Genomic DNA, 15264 nt, shown 5'->3' with positions numbered 1-15264 from the left:
AAAATTCCCCTTTTGTGCTTTCTCTGCCGCTGCAAAACTTTTATATCTCCAACCTTTTCTTCAGTTCTGGCAAAAGATCAGATCTGAAACATGATTCTGTGATTAACTCCCCGCAGAGACAAACTGTTGAGTAAGTCAACGCCCTAATTCACAAATGACCAGCAGCTATCTCTCTGCCCATTTCCAACATTTTCTCTGTTTCAGCGTGAGCTTGGCTTTGGATCCGAGAGCTTTGCTGACAATTTAACCGGCTGTTTCCTGTCCTCTCTGCAGACTCGGTGTCCCTCCGGCGGTTTGGTTTCTGTTTCAAAGCCGCGACTTCCCAGTGATTTGGAAACTGACATTGGGAATAATCCCAGGCGGGTATGTGGCTGAAGGACTGGGGAAGTGGGGAGAGAATCACATGACCAAAATGCTGCCACCTGAAACAAAAACAGAACATGCCGGAAAGACAGGTAAGTGGGTCCGGAGAAGGAGCAAGTCTTTGTGTCAGGAGACGGTGCCGGTAGCTAAATAAATGCAATATACCGGAATATGTTACTAGGAGGATGAAGGTTGGCGCTCTGTGGTGGTGGTTGGGGGGCGGGGGGGGGGGGGGGGATTGCATTGGGAGTTTGGGATATGAAACAAAAGACAAGGAGAAAGGTCACAGTTTAAAGTTGTTGAACTCAATGATTGAGCACAGTACGAAGTCTTACAACACCAGGTTAAAGTCCAACAGGTTTGTTTCGATGTCACTAGCTTTCGGAGCGCTGCTCCTTCCTCAGGTGAATGAAGAGGTCTGTTCCAGAAACACATATATAGACAAATTCAAAGATGCCAAACAATGCTTGGAGTGCGACCATTAGCAGGTGATTAAATAGTTACAGATCCAGAGATGGGGTAACCCCAGGTTAAAGAGGTGTGAATTGTGTCAATTACAGGTGTGTGTGCGGGTGAGGGAGGCCATTCAGAGATATGTGGCAATAAACGATATGGTGAAGTTTCGGCAGCTACGGTATGGGAGGAGTTGAAGGAAGTGGTGAGAGGGGAGTTTATCTCGATACGGGCACACAGGGAGAAGGCAGAGCGGGTGGAGATAGATAGATTAGTGAGAGAAATTTTTCAGGTGGACAGGAAGGACTCGGAGGCGGGGCTGTTGAAGGAGCGGCAGAAGCTGCAGATGGAGTTTGGTTTGCTATCTACAGGGAAGACGGTGGGGCAGCTGAGAAAGGCGAGGGTCTTATTGTACAGTTGCAGCAACACTCCCCTACTTTTATACTCTATTCCTTTAGCTCTGAAGGCCAAAATTCCATTTACCTTCCTTATTACCTGCTGTGCACAGTGGTTTGCACTGTTGCTTCACAGCTCCAGGGTCCCAGGTTCGCTTCCCGGCTTGGGTCACTGTCTGTGCGGAGTCTGCACGTTCTCCCCGTGTGTGCGTGGGTTTCCTCCGGGTGCTCCGGTTTCCTCCCACAAGTCCTGAAAGACGTGCTTGTTAGGTAATTTGGACATTCTGAATTCTCCCTCAATGTTGCGGAATATGCCGACTGGGGGCTTTTCACAGTAACTTCATTGCAGTGTTAATGTAAGCCTACTTGTGACAATAATAAAGATTATTATTATTACCTGCGTATTAGTTTTGTGCGATTGATGCACAAGGACACCCAGGTCCCTCTGCACTGAAGCACTCTGAAGTTTCTCTCCATTTAGAGGAGATAAGTTTCCTTTCCATTTTTCCAACCAGAATGGATAACCTCACACTTGTCCACATTAAACTCCATCTGCCAAATGTTGGCCCACTCTCCGAACCTATCAATATCCATTTGTAAATTTCTTATTTCCTCACTGCAACTTAATCTCCCACCTATTTTGGTGTCATCTGCATTTTGGATATAGTACCTTATGTCCACACATCCAAGTCGTTAATATGGATTGTAAATAGTTGGGGTCGAGGACCGAACCCTGTGGCATGTCACTAGTTCCATCTTGCCATCCAGAAAAAGACCCATTTATCTCGACTCTGTCTCCTGTCCGTCAGCCAGTCTTCTATCCAAGCTAATAAATTACCCCGAACCCCATGTGACTTTACCTTGGGCGTCAACCTTTTGTGTGGCACCTTATTAAATGCCTTCCAGAAGTCCCAATGTACTACATCACCAGCTTGCCCAAAACCCACTTGGCTTGTTACATCATTGAAGAACTCTAGCAAATTCGTCAAACACGATTTCTCCTCCATAACACCATGCTGACGCTGGTGGATTGCGTTTTAACTTTCTAAATGTCCAGTTATTACTCCTTAATAATGGACTCTCGTAATTTCCCAATGACAGATGTCTGCGTGGGTTTCCTCCGGGTGCTCGGGTTTCCTCCCACGCCCCAAAGATGTGCAGGTTAGGTGGGGTTATGGGGCCACGGGGTAGGGCTGGAGAGTGGGCCTAGGTAGGGAGCTCTTTCAGAGGGTTGAGGTAGACTCAATGGGCCGAATGGCATCCTTCAGCACTGTAAGGATTCTGTGGTTCGATGGAATTCAAACCCAATACCCCAACATCAATCTTTGGAATCTTTTCTTTTCTCTCCCCCCATTTGATTGGCTCCTTGTACACGGTGCAGTGGTCAGTTTGTCCATCCTCCCCACAGTCCCTGCTCTCATCCACACAGGGAGCAAGAATCTCAAACCTGTTGGACGAGGACAAGGGCTGAGGCTCCTGCAACCCTACCTCCTGGATCCCTCTACCTACCTCACTCATAGTCACACCCTCCTGTCACTGACCACTGGCCTAATTCAAGGTTAATGTAAGGGGTGCGAGTGTCTCCTGAAACACCGTGTCCAGCTAACTCTCCCCCTCCCTGCTGTGCCGCAGTGTCCGAAGCTCACTAACTCTGAAGTTCCTCGAGCGACCAACACTTGCTACAGTTGTGTTCACTGGGAACCAGGATGGGGCCCACCAGCTCCCACATCAGGTACAACACACTGCCTGGCCCGGCTAATTAGCTTCCAACATGTTTTATTTTATTTCTAAATTTTCAACTGGTTTTTAGTTTCTCCTTTTATCTTTAATCTGAAAGCAACTTAGAGTAGGCAATGCAAATGAGCAGTTATTTACCAACCAATGAATTTACCGTGTTCCTGTGATGTCATCCCTGGACTGTTTTTCAAACCCAGCCCGGTGTCCCAGTGGATCCGGGCGTCTCCGCTCCCGGAGGGCCAGTGTAGGCCTCAAGCCTCGCTCTGTATTTAACCTCTGCCTGAGTAGAGGTGCTCCTCGCAGATCCAGCTGTCTCCACTCCCTGAAGATTTAGGTTTGTAGTGTTGTTCCTCAGTCATCAGTACTAGGACCCTTGCTTTTCCTGATGTATATTAGTAGTAATAATAATAATATTTATTTATTGTCACAGGTAGGCTTATATTAACACCGCAATGAAGTTACTGTGAAAATCTCCTAGTCACCACATTCCGGCACCTGTTCGGGTACACTGAGGGAGAATTCAGAATGTCCAAATTACCTAACAAGCACATTTTTAGGGACTAGATCTAGTGATCTAGATCTTAGTGTGCAGGGGACAATTTGTGCACCATTCAACACCCCAAAAACTCCCTTCAGCTGAAGCAGCATTTCGGTAGCACCGCCTTCAATCAGATTGTGGAGATGCCGGCGTTGGACTGGGGTGGGCACAGTAAGAAGTCTTACAACACCAGGTTAAAGTCCAACAGGTTTGTTTCGATGTCACTAGCTTTTGGAGCGCTGCTCCTTCCTCAAGTGAATGAAGAGGTATGTTCCAGAAACATGTATATAGACAGATTCAAAGATGCCAGACAATGTTTGGAATGCGAGCATTAGCAGGTGATTAAATCTTTACAGATCCAGAGATGGGGTAACCCCAGGTTAAAGAGGTGTGAATTGTGTCAAGCCAGGACAGTTGGTAGGATTTCGCAGGCCAGATGGTGGGGGATGAATGTAATGCGACATGAATCCCAGGTCCCGGTTGAGGCCGCACTCATGTGTGCGGAACTTGGCTATAAGTTTCTGCTCGGCGATTCTGCGTTGTCGCGCGTCCTGAAGGCCGCCTTGGAGAACGCTTACCCGGAGATCAGAGGCTGAATGCCCTTGACTGCTGAAGTGTTCCCCGACTGGAAGGGAACATTCCTGCCTGGTGATTGTTGCGCGATGTCCGTTCATCTGTTGTCGCTGCGTCTGCATGGTCTCGCCAATGTACCACGCTTCGGGACATCCTTTCCTGCAGCGTCTGAGGTAGACAACGTTGGCCGAGTCGCACGAGTATGTACCGCGTACCTGGTGGGTGGTGTTCTCACGTGTAATGGTGGTATCCATGTCAATGATCTGGCACGTCTTGCAGAGATTGCCATGGCAGGATTGTGTGGTGTGGTCACTGTTCTGAAGACTGGGTAGTTTGCTGCAAACAATGGTTTGTTTGAGGTTGCGCGGTTGTTTGAAGGCAAGTAGTGGGGGTGTGGGGATGACCTTGGCAAGATGTTCATCTTCATCGATGACGTGTTGAAGGCTGCGAAGAAGATGACGTAGTTTCTCCGCTCCGGGAAGGTCCTACATCTAATCTCCACTGCGGGTGCTGGCCCCCTCTTTGCTCACCCGTAAATCCACCCAGTGTGGGGCATGATCTGACACTCCTATCGCCGAGTACTCGACATCTACCACCCCCTGCCAACAGCGTCCTATCCATGACGGAAAAGTCAATCCGGGATACACTTTGCGCACGTGGGAAATAAAAGAAAGCTCCTTCGTTCCCAGCCGCCCAAACCTCCACGGATCCATCCCTCCCATATGTTCCATAAACCCCTTTAGTTCCTTCGCAGCCGCTGACACCCTCCCTGTCCTCGAACTCGACCGATCCAGCCTTGGATCTATAGCCGTATTAAAGAACCTCCCCCATAATCAGCCAATGCGAGTCCAGATCCGGGATCTTCCCGAATACCCGCCTCATAAACTCCGCGTCATCCCAGTTCAGTGCATAAATGTTCACCAGCACCACCGGCATCCCCTCCAACCTCCCGCTCACCATAACGTATCTGCACACCGCCCCCCCACCCCCGAGTCCACCACTATACGCCCCACTTCAAACACCACCTGCTTATTAATCAGAACCGCCACTCCCCTTGTTTTAGAATCTAGCCCTGAATGGAATACCTGCCCTACCCACCCCTTCCTCAGCCTAGTCTGATCCACCACCCTCAGGTGTGTCTCCTGTATCATTGCCACGTCTGCCTTTAAGTTTTTCAGATGTGCGATTACATGGGCCCTCTTGACTGGCCCATTCAGCCCTCTTACATTCCATGTGATCAGCACCACCCCCCCATCAACCATAGGCCAACCCCCAGCCTACGCCACGCACCTCTTCAAGCCCACCCTTGGGCGCCCACCGTCATTGACCCTCTCCCTGTCCCCATTCGTCAATCCCTCCGCTGTCAGCAGACTTCTGCCCCCCCCCCCACCCCATAACAAAATAACAATCTGAACCCCCATCAACACACTCACCACCTGCTCATCCCCCACTGCGCTTCCGTGAGCTAGCCCGCCCAGCTAGCCTGGTAGTCCCCACCCATGGCACCAAACATCCCAGCCCCCACTGACTCCCCTTCCCCACTCGACAATCCTCCCAGTGCAAACTTTACAATCCCCACCAAGCACAAAGAAAAAAAAAAGAAAAAGCAACCCACCATCCCCCACCAAGAACGAAATAAACCCAAAACAGAACCGAGCAACGGCCCCAAGTACAGGGCAAGAGTGGTTCATACCAACCAGAAGAAAACCAAAATACAAAATATGAACACTCCCTCCAGAGTTCAATGTCCTCATTCTCCTGCTAGTCCATTGTCTCCAATAAATTCCATCGCCTCCTCTGGCGACCCAAAGTAGAGTTCCCGGCCTTTGTACGTTACCCACAGACACGCTGGGTACAACATGCCGAAATTCACTCCCTTCTTAAAGAGGGCCGACTTTGCCTTGTTGTAGCTCGCTCTCCTTGTGTCCAGCTCTGCACTCAGGTCCTGACAGACACGCAGCTCGCTGCCTTCCCACGTACAGCTCCTCGTCTGCCTGGCTCACCTCAAAATCTGTTCCTTAACCAGGAAACTGGTGCAGGCACGCCACCATCGCCCTCGGTGGCATGTTTCTCTGCGGCTTCCTCATAAGCACCCCGTGCGCTCGATCCAGCTCCAATGGCCGCGCAAACGCTCCTTCACCCAGCAGCTTCTCAAACACCCGCGCCACTGACGCACCGGCGCCCGCTCCCTCGCTGCCCTCCGGCCGACCCACGATCTTCAAATTCTGCCTGTTGATCTCTCATTAACCCCATCTCCGCTGCCATCGAGGCGAGCTACTCCTCGTGCTCTCCCACCGCCTCCTCCACCTTCCAAATCGCCTGGCTCTAGGCCTCCAACCTCATTTCCATGTGGTCGATCCCTGCCTTTGTAGGATCTACCACCCTGGCCAGGTCCTCCAAGTACTCCTTCCTCTGCTGGGCAAAACTTCTCACGGAGAAAGGTCACTAAATGCTCCGTCCACCCCTGGGCCGGCAAGTTCAGAACCTGACCCTCCGCCATCTTCCCCTGTGTCGCAGGCTCCACACCAGCTTTCGACAATTGTTCCCTCCTTTATCGACCACTTCTGGTCCACAAATCCATAAACCGGTGGGATACTCTCTTCTTCCATCTCTCCTGCACCTTATACCATCACTCAGCTCCGCCATTTGCCAGAGAAAAGGTTCACCACGGGTGGGAGCCACCAAATGTGCGACCACACACTCCATGGTCGGCACTGGAAGTCATTCATTGCATACTTTAAGGAATTAGTCACCGTCAGTTATTCAGGGGAGGGGTGGGGTTTGGTGGTGGGGAGGTGGTTGGGGATCGTTTTTCCCCTCTTTGTGGATGGGGTGTGTCTGGTTGGTGTGGTTTTTGTTATGTTGGTTTTGTGTAACATCTGTTGTTGGGAATGTGGGTTTGGTTATAAAATTTATTGTAAATGGAAAATCTTCAATAAAAATATTTTGTTAAAAAAGAATTTAATCTGCAACGCTGCAGCTGAATCCTGTGGTGAGCCTGTACATTTTCTTGTCGCTGTTGCCTTCTTTCAGATTCCACAGTGGAATATGTTGTAATCAGACTTGGCGCAGGCAAATGGAAAACATTTGATATTCAAATGAATTTGTTCCACCAGGTGGTTCGCGTTTGCTGCTGTTGTTTTGGGTTTGAAACTGAACTTTGCTGATATATATATACAGTTCTGGTCGCCTCATTTTAGGAAGGATGTGGAAGCTTTGGAAAAGGTGCAAAGGAGATTTACCAGGATGTTGCCTGGAATGGAGAGTACGTCTTACGAGGAAAGGTTGAGGGTGCTTGGCCTTTTCTCATTAGAGCGGAGAAGGATGAGGAGAGACTTGATAGAGGTTTATAAGATGATCAGGGGAATAGATAAGAGTAGACAGTCAGAGACTTTTTCCCCGGGTAGAACAAACCATTACAAGGGGACATAAATTTAAGGTGAATTGTGGAAGATATAGGGGGGATGTCAGTGGTAGGTTCTTTACCCAGAGAGTAGTGAGGACATGGAATGCACTGCCTGTGGAAGTAGTTGAGTTGGAAACATCAGGGACCTTCAAGCGGCTATTGGATTTTGTCAGTATTCACACAGGAAAAAGACAATGTTGTCAAGGAGAATACTGAGATTCAGGCTACTAGACTAGAAGGGCTTGAGGTTCATAAGGAGGAGGTGTTAGCAATTCTGGAAAGTGTGAAAATAGATAAGTCCCCTGGGCCGGATGGGATTTATCCTAGGATTCTCTAGGAAGCTAGGGAGGAGATTGCTGAGTCTTTGGCTTTGATCTTTAAGTCATCTTTGTCTACAGGAATAGTGCCAGAAGACTGGGGGATAGCAAATGTTGTCCCCTTGTTCAAGAAGGGGAGTAGAGACAACCCCGGTAACTATAGACCAGTGAGCCTTACTTCTGTTGTAGGCAAAATTTTGGAAAGGTTTATAAGAGATAGGATGTATAATCATCTGGAAAGGAATAATTTGATTAGAGATAGTCAACACGGTTTTGTGAAGGGTAGGTCGTGCCTCACAAACCTTATTGAGTTCTTTGAGAAGGTGACCAAACAGGTGGATGAGGGTAAAGCAGTTGATGTGGTGTATATAGATTTCAGTAAAGCATTTGATAAGGTTCCCCACAGTAAGCTACTGCAGAAAATACGGAGGCGTGGGATTCAGGGTGATTTAGCAGTTTGGATCAGAAATTGGCTAGCTGGAAGAAGACAAAGGGTGGTGGTTGATGGGAAGTGTTCAGACTGGAGTCCAGTTACTAGTGGTGTACCACAAGGATCTGTTTTGGGGCCACTGCTGTTTGTCAGTTTTATAAATGACCTGGAGGAGGGCGTAGAAGGATGGGTGAGTAAATTTGCAGATGACACTAAAGTCGGTGGAGTTGTGGACAGTGCAGAAGGATGTTACAAGTTACAGAGGGACATAGATAAGCTGCAGCGCTGGGCTCAGAGGTGGCAAATGGAGTTTAATGCAGAAAAGTGTGAGGTGATTCATTTTGGAAGGAATAACAGAAAGACAGAGTTCTGGGCTAATGGTAAGATTCTTGGCAATGTGGATGAGCAGAGAGATCTCGGTGTCCATTTACATAGATCCCTGAAAGTTGCCACCCAAGTTGAGAGGGTTGTTAAGAAGGCGTACGGTGTGTTAGCTTTTATTGGTAGAGGGATTGAGTTTCGGAGCCATGAGGTCATGTTGCAGCTGTACAAAACTCTGGTGCGGCCTCATTTGGAGTATTGCGTGCAATTCTGGTCACCGCATTATAGGAAGGATGTGGAAGCATTGGAAAGGGTGCAGAGGAGATTTACCAGAATGTTGCCTGGTATGGAGGGAAGATCTTATGAGGAAAGGCTGAGGGACAAGGCTGTTTTCATTAGAGAGAAGAAGGTTAAGAGGTGACTTAATTGAGGCATACAAGATGATCAGAGATTGGATAGGGTGGACAGCGAGAGCCTTTTTCCTCAGATGGTGATGTGTAGCACGAGGGGACATAGCTTTAAGTTGAGGGGAGATAGATATAAGACAGATGTCAGAGGTAGGTTCTTTACTCAGAGAGTAGTAAGGGCGTGGAATGCCCTGCCTGCAACAGTAGTGGACTCGCCAACACTAAGGGCATTCAAATGGTCATTGGATAGACATATGGACGATAAGGGAATAGTGTAGATGGGCTTTAGAGTGGTTTCACAGGTCGGCGCAACATTAAGGGCCGAAGGGCCTGTACTGCGCTGTAATGTTCTATGTTCCTCCCACGGTCCAAGGATGTGCAGGTTGGGTGGATTGGCCATGATAGATTACCCTTAGTGTCCAAAATTGCCCTTAGTATTGGGTGGAGGTGTTGACTTTGGGTAGGGTGCTCTTTCCAAGAGCCGGTGCAGACTCAATGGGCCGAATGGCCTCCTTCTGCACTGTAGATTCAATGATAATCTATGATTAATCTAGGACAAAGGTTTGGCACAACATCGTGGGCCGAAGGGCCTGTTCTGTGCTGTATTTTTCTATGTTCTATGGATTACAGTGGAATGATGGGGTGTAGATTAATTTTTTCTTAATCTAGGACAAAAGTTTGTCACAACATCGTGGGTCGAAGGGTCTGTTCTGTGCTGTATTATCTACGTTCTATGTTCTATATGAAATGTGGTCAGATATAACCCCACACTAAATTCAGAAAAACCGCATGTGAAACTGAAACCCTTATAAGTTTGAAAAGTGCAATTTGCTGTGGGTTACTGCTATAGAACCGTTCACTTCAAAGAATTAATGCCGTTAGCAAATCACTGGAAAATGTTGCTACAGCTTTATTGAATGCTGCAGAATTGTTAGCCTCAGTTCAAAGTTCAATCATGAAAGTGCAAAATGACTATAGCTTGATGGAAGCAGAGGCATTAAAAATAACAAAAAAAACAGGTGACTCTGATGACACGAAGCGTTCAAGACACATGAAGTTATTTTTCAAATGGAAGTAGAGACAATTAAATCACGTTAAAAGGATTATTGTTGAGACTGTCAATGTTATTTGTGACACAAAAATGTTGCAATTGCAGAGTAGAAGTGAACCGCTGAAGAAAACTGTTGATTTATATTGCGTGCTTTTCGAAAGAGGTTTGGATGAGAATGCTAAACGCCATTGCAATATGAAATTAATTGATTTCTAGCAGGAGGACATGGACACTAATCTTTTGAAGATGAAGTGGAAACAATTCATTAATTTAATCGATATTGATGAGCTCTGTGCTTTGAAAACACTAGCTGATTTATACAGACTTGCATAAGATGCTTTGCAGGCAACCTTTCTAAATGTGGAAACTATTCTGAAAATATTTTAAACTATACCTGCCTCAAATGCATCTGATGAACATTCTTTTTCTGTATTGAAAAGTGTTAAAATTATTTGAAAAGTACGATGAGTCATGAACATTCAACAAGTTCAGCAATATTGACAATTGAAAATGCTCCTTTATGGGACTTCCGGTTGCGGCGATGCCTTGCTAGCCGCACGTTTCGGCGGCTCCAGCTCCGACGGACCTTCGGGCTCTTTTAAGAGCCCCAACGGGAAATTTTTGGCCGACGCAACCCGGTGTGGGGTGAGTGAGTAGGGAGTCCCCCCCCCCAACGAAGGAGGATAATATCGGCGGCGGCGGCTGCAGCGCGAGGAATCGTCAACGAAAGGGACAGAAAGGGAGAAGACACAAGATGGCGGCGGCGAAAGCTCAGACGACATGGGGGCCCGAGCAACACGAATTTTTGAGACGGTGTGTGGAGCTCCTAAAGAGGGAGGTGCTGACCCCGATGCTACAGGCAATTGAGGGGCTCAAGGAGGCACAAAGGACCCAGGAGACAGAGCTCCGCGTGGTGGAGCAGAAGGTGACGGATAATGAGGACGAGATCCTGGGCCTGGCGGTCAAAACACAGACGCACGAGGCACTCCATAAAAAGTGTATTGAAAGGATCGAGGCCCTAGAAAACAGAGTGCGAAGGAAGAACCTTCGGATACTGGGTCTCCCTGAGGGAGTGGAAGGAGCGGATTGCGGGGCTTATGTAAGCACGATGCTAAGCTCATTGATGGGAGCTGAGGCCCCTGCGGGCCCCTTGGAGGTGGAGTGGGCACATCGGATCCCGGCGAGAAGACCAAAAGCGGGAGAACCACCCAGGGCGACAATCGTGCGATTTCACCACCTTAAGGATAGAGAAGAGGTCCTGAGATGGGCTAAAAAGGTGCGGAGTAGCAGATGGGAGAATGCAGTGGTACGGGTGTACCAGGATTGGAGTGCGGAGGTGGCGAGAAGGAGGGCGAGTTTTAACCGAGCCAAGGAGGTGTTACACAAAAAGAAGGTGAAGTTCGGGATGCTGCAGCCGGCACGACTATGGGTCACGTACCAGGAGAGACACCATTATTTCGATACGGCGGAAGAAGCATGGACCTTTATTAAAGAGGAGAAATTGGATCGGAACTGAGGGACTGGTACTGTAGGGAATGTTATTGTTATTGTTATGGTTGATGTAAATTGAGATGGGGGGAGACACTAGGAAATGTGGGCGCCAGTGAGGGGGGAAAGAAGGGACATAGGCGGAGAATGAGGAATGGGAGGGGGAGAGGAAAGGGAGCTGCGCCACAAGAGGCGGGTCAGATAAAGAGATGTTCCCGCGCCAGAAAGATTATGGCGGGAAGACAGGCGCAAGGCGGATGGGAGTTCCCCACACGGGGGGGTCAAGGAGTGAGCAGGAGTAGCCGGGGTCAGTTGAAGTCAGCTGACTTACGGAAGTAATATGGGGGGAGCAATCACGCTAGAAAGGGATCTAGCGGGGGGGGGGGACAACTGGGTTGCTGCTGCGGAAATCAAAAAGGAAATGGCTAAAGAGTGGGTGGGCGGGGATGGAATGCGACGCCTGGGGAGCGAGTGGGAGCGCCGAGGCGGGATATGGGACTGGCCTAGAGAAGGTGATGGCTAGTCGACACGGGAGGGGGGCAGGTAGCCCCCTAGTGAGGCTGATCACGTGGAACGTGAGAGGCCTGAACGAACCAATTAAAAGGGCCCGAGTGCTCGCGCATTTGAAAGGACTAAGGGCAGACGTGGCTATGCTCCAAGAGACGCACCTGAAGGTGGCGGACCAAGTTAGGTTAAGGAAAGGATGGGTGGGACAGGTGTTCCACTCAGGACTAGATGCAAAGAATAGAGGGGTGGCCATATTGGCGGGGAAACGGGTAGCATTTGAAGCAAAGAACATCGTAGCAGATAGCGGAGGTAGATATGTAATGGTGAGTGGCAGACTGGAGGAAACGGAGGTCGTGTTGGTTAATGTATATGCCCCGAATTGGGACGATGCGGGATTTATGAGACGGATGCTGGGTCGTATACCGGACCTGATGGTAGGAAACTTGATATTGGGAGGGGACTTCAATACCGTGCTGGACCCAGGGCTAGATAGATCCAGCTCAAAGACCGGAAGAAGGCCGGCAGCGGCCAAGGTGCTCAAGGGGTTTATGGACCAAATGGGGGGAGTGGATCCATGGCGATTTCTTAGACCGAGGGCCAGGGAGTTCTCCTTCTTCTCCCATGTCCATAAAGTGTACTCCCGGATAGATTTTTTTGTTTTGGGAAGGTCGTTGATCTCAAGGGTGGAAGAAGCTGAGTATTCAGCCATAGCGGTTTCGGACCATGCCCCACACTGGGTGGACCTGGAACTAGGAGAGGAAAGGGAGCAGAGAGCACTCTGGCGATTAGATGTGGGATTGATGGCGGACGGGGGAGTGTGTGGAAGAGTGCGGGGTGCATTGAGAGATACCTGGAGGTCAATGACGACGGGGAGGTCCGTGTGGGAGTGGTATGGGAAGCACTAAAAGCGGTGGTCAGAGGAGAGCTGATCTCCATTGGGGCCCACAAAGGGAAAACAGAGGCCAAGGATGGGAAAGATTACTGGGGGAGATTTTAAGGGTGGATAGGGAATTTGCAGAGACCCCGGAGGAGGGACTGTACAGGGAGAGGAGACGACTCCAGACGGAGTTTGACCTCCTGACCACCAGAAAGGCGGAGGTGCTGTGGAGGAAGGCACAGGGGAGGAGGTATGAATATGGGGAAAAGGCTAGTCGCCTGCTGGCTCATCAGTTGCGAAAGAGGACAGCGGCGAGGGAGATAGGGGGAACTAGAGACGAAAAGGGAGCCACGGTGCGAAGAGCAGGGAAGATAAATGAGGTGTTCAAGACCTTTTATGAGGGGCTGTATAGGTCCCAACCCCCAGAGGGAGAGGAGGGGATGCGGCAGTTTCTGGATCAATTGAGGTTCCCGAGGGTGGAGGAGCAGGAGGTGGAAGGCCTGGGGGCACCGATTGGGGTGGACGAGAGACAACTGAATGTTAACGTGCGACGACTATTAGGGGTGATAATGATGCCCCCAGTGGAGGGGGAGGCAGAGATAGTGGCGGCAATGGATGCAGAGAAGGCATTTGATAGGGTGGAGTGGGAGTATTTATGGGAGGTATTAAGGAGGTTTGGGTTCGGGAATGGGTTTATTAGCTGGGTCAAACTTCTTTATGGGGCCTCAACGGCAAGTGTAGTCACGGGTCGGCAAAGATCGGAGTATTTCCGATTATATAGGGGAACAAGACAGGGATGCCCGCTGTCTCCACTGTTGTTCGCGTTGGCAATTGAACCTTTGGCCATGGCGTTGAGAGACTCCAGGAAATGGAGATGGGTGATTAAAGGGGGAGAAGAACACCGAGTCTCGCTATACGCGGATGACCTACTGTTGTATGTGTCGGACCCAGCGGGGGGGATGATAGAGGTTATGCGGATGTTGAGGGAGTTCGGAGATTTCTCGGGATATAGGCTTAACATGGGGAAGAGTGAACTATTTGTGATACACCCAGGGGACCAGAGTAGAGAGATAGAAGGCCTGCCTCTAAGGAAAGTGGAAAGAAACTTCCGATACCTGGAGATTCAGATCGCTAGGAGCTGGGGAACCTTGCACAGACTTAATCTGACACGATTGGTAGAACAAATGGAGGAGGACTTCAAGAGGTGGGACATGCAGCCTCTGTCATTGGCGGGCAGTGTGCAGGCAATTAAGATGATGGTCCTCCCGAGGTTCTTATTTGTATTTCAATGTCTCCCTATACTAATCGCTAAGACCTTTTTCAAAAAAATAGACAGGAGCATCACGAGCTTCGTGTGGGCAGGGAAAGTCCCGAGGGTAAGGAGGGGGTACCTACAACGTAGCAGGGACAGAGGAGGATTGGCGCTACCAAATTTGGGCGACTACTATTGGGCCGCCAATGTGGCGATGATTCGTAAATGGATGATGGAGGGAGAGGGAACGGCGTGGAAAAGACTGGAGAGAAAGTCCTGTAAAGGGACGAGCTTAGAGGCGCTGGTGACGGCGCCGCTACCGTTCTCACCAAAAATGTTTACCACGAACCCGGTGGTGGCGGCAACATTGAATATCTGGGGACAATGGAGGCGACAGAGAGGTGTGCGGGGAGCCCTGGTGGGGTCCCCAATCAGGAACAACCATAGGTTTGCCCCAGGAAGAATGGATGGAGGATTTCAGAGCTGGCACCAGTTGGGAATTAGGAGGGTGGGAGATTTATTTATAGATGGGACGTTTGCGAGCTTGGGAGCATTGGAGGAAAAGTATAAGTTGCCCCGGGGAAACTTCCTTAGATATATGCAGGTGAGGGCGTTCACTAGACAACAGGTGAGGGAATTTCCGCTGCTCCCGGTACAGGGGATTCAGGACAGAGTGCTTTCGGGGGTGTGGGTTGGAGAGGGCAAGGTGTCAGAGATATACCGAGAGATGAGGGAAGAGGGGGAGGAGTTGGTGGGCGAACTAAAAGGAAAGTGGGAAGAAGAGCTAGGGGAGGGGATAGAGGAGGGTATGTGGGCTGATGCCCTAAGCAGGGTAAACTCCTCTTCCTCATGCGCCAGGCTTAGCCTGATTCAATTCAAGGTGCTACATAGAGCACACATAACGGGAGCAAGACTGAGCAGGTTCTTTGGAGTGGAGGACAAGTGTGGGAGGTGCGGCAGAAGCCCGGCAAACCACGCACATATGTTTTGGTCATGCCCGGCTCTGGAGGGGTACTGGAAGGGAGTGACGGGAGTGATTTCTAAGGTGGTGAAGGCCCGGGTCAAACCAGGCTGGGGGCTAGCTCTATTTGGAGTTGCGGATGAGCCGGGAGTGCAGGAGGCGTAAGAGGCCGACGTTGTGGCCTTTGC

The 15264-nt window shown here is 49.7% G+C and overlaps 1 protein-coding gene across 1 annotated transcript in view; it reads left to right on the top strand.

Annotated features, from left to right (window-relative positions):
• Positions 1-305: 305 nt before the first annotated feature.
• LOC140392551 (tumor necrosis factor receptor superfamily member 5-like) overlaps positions 306-15264 on the top strand; it is a 161833-nt gene continuing 146874 nt past the window's right edge. The window contains exon 1 of the mRNA XM_072477856.1: positions 306-455. The gene's annotated coding sequence lies outside the window, so the exon portion shown is untranslated. The remainder of the gene's footprint in view (positions 456-15264) is intronic.

Source organism: Scyliorhinus torazame, chromosome 16, assembly GCF_047496885.1.
Source record: "Scyliorhinus torazame isolate Kashiwa2021f chromosome 16, sScyTor2.1, whole genome shotgun sequence".
Classification (NCBI taxonomy): domain Eukaryota; kingdom Metazoa; phylum Chordata; class Chondrichthyes; order Carcharhiniformes; family Scyliorhinidae; genus Scyliorhinus; species Scyliorhinus torazame.
The sequence above is the reverse complement of the archived record's forward strand: the minus strand, read 5'-3'. Positions and strand labels throughout refer to the sequence as shown.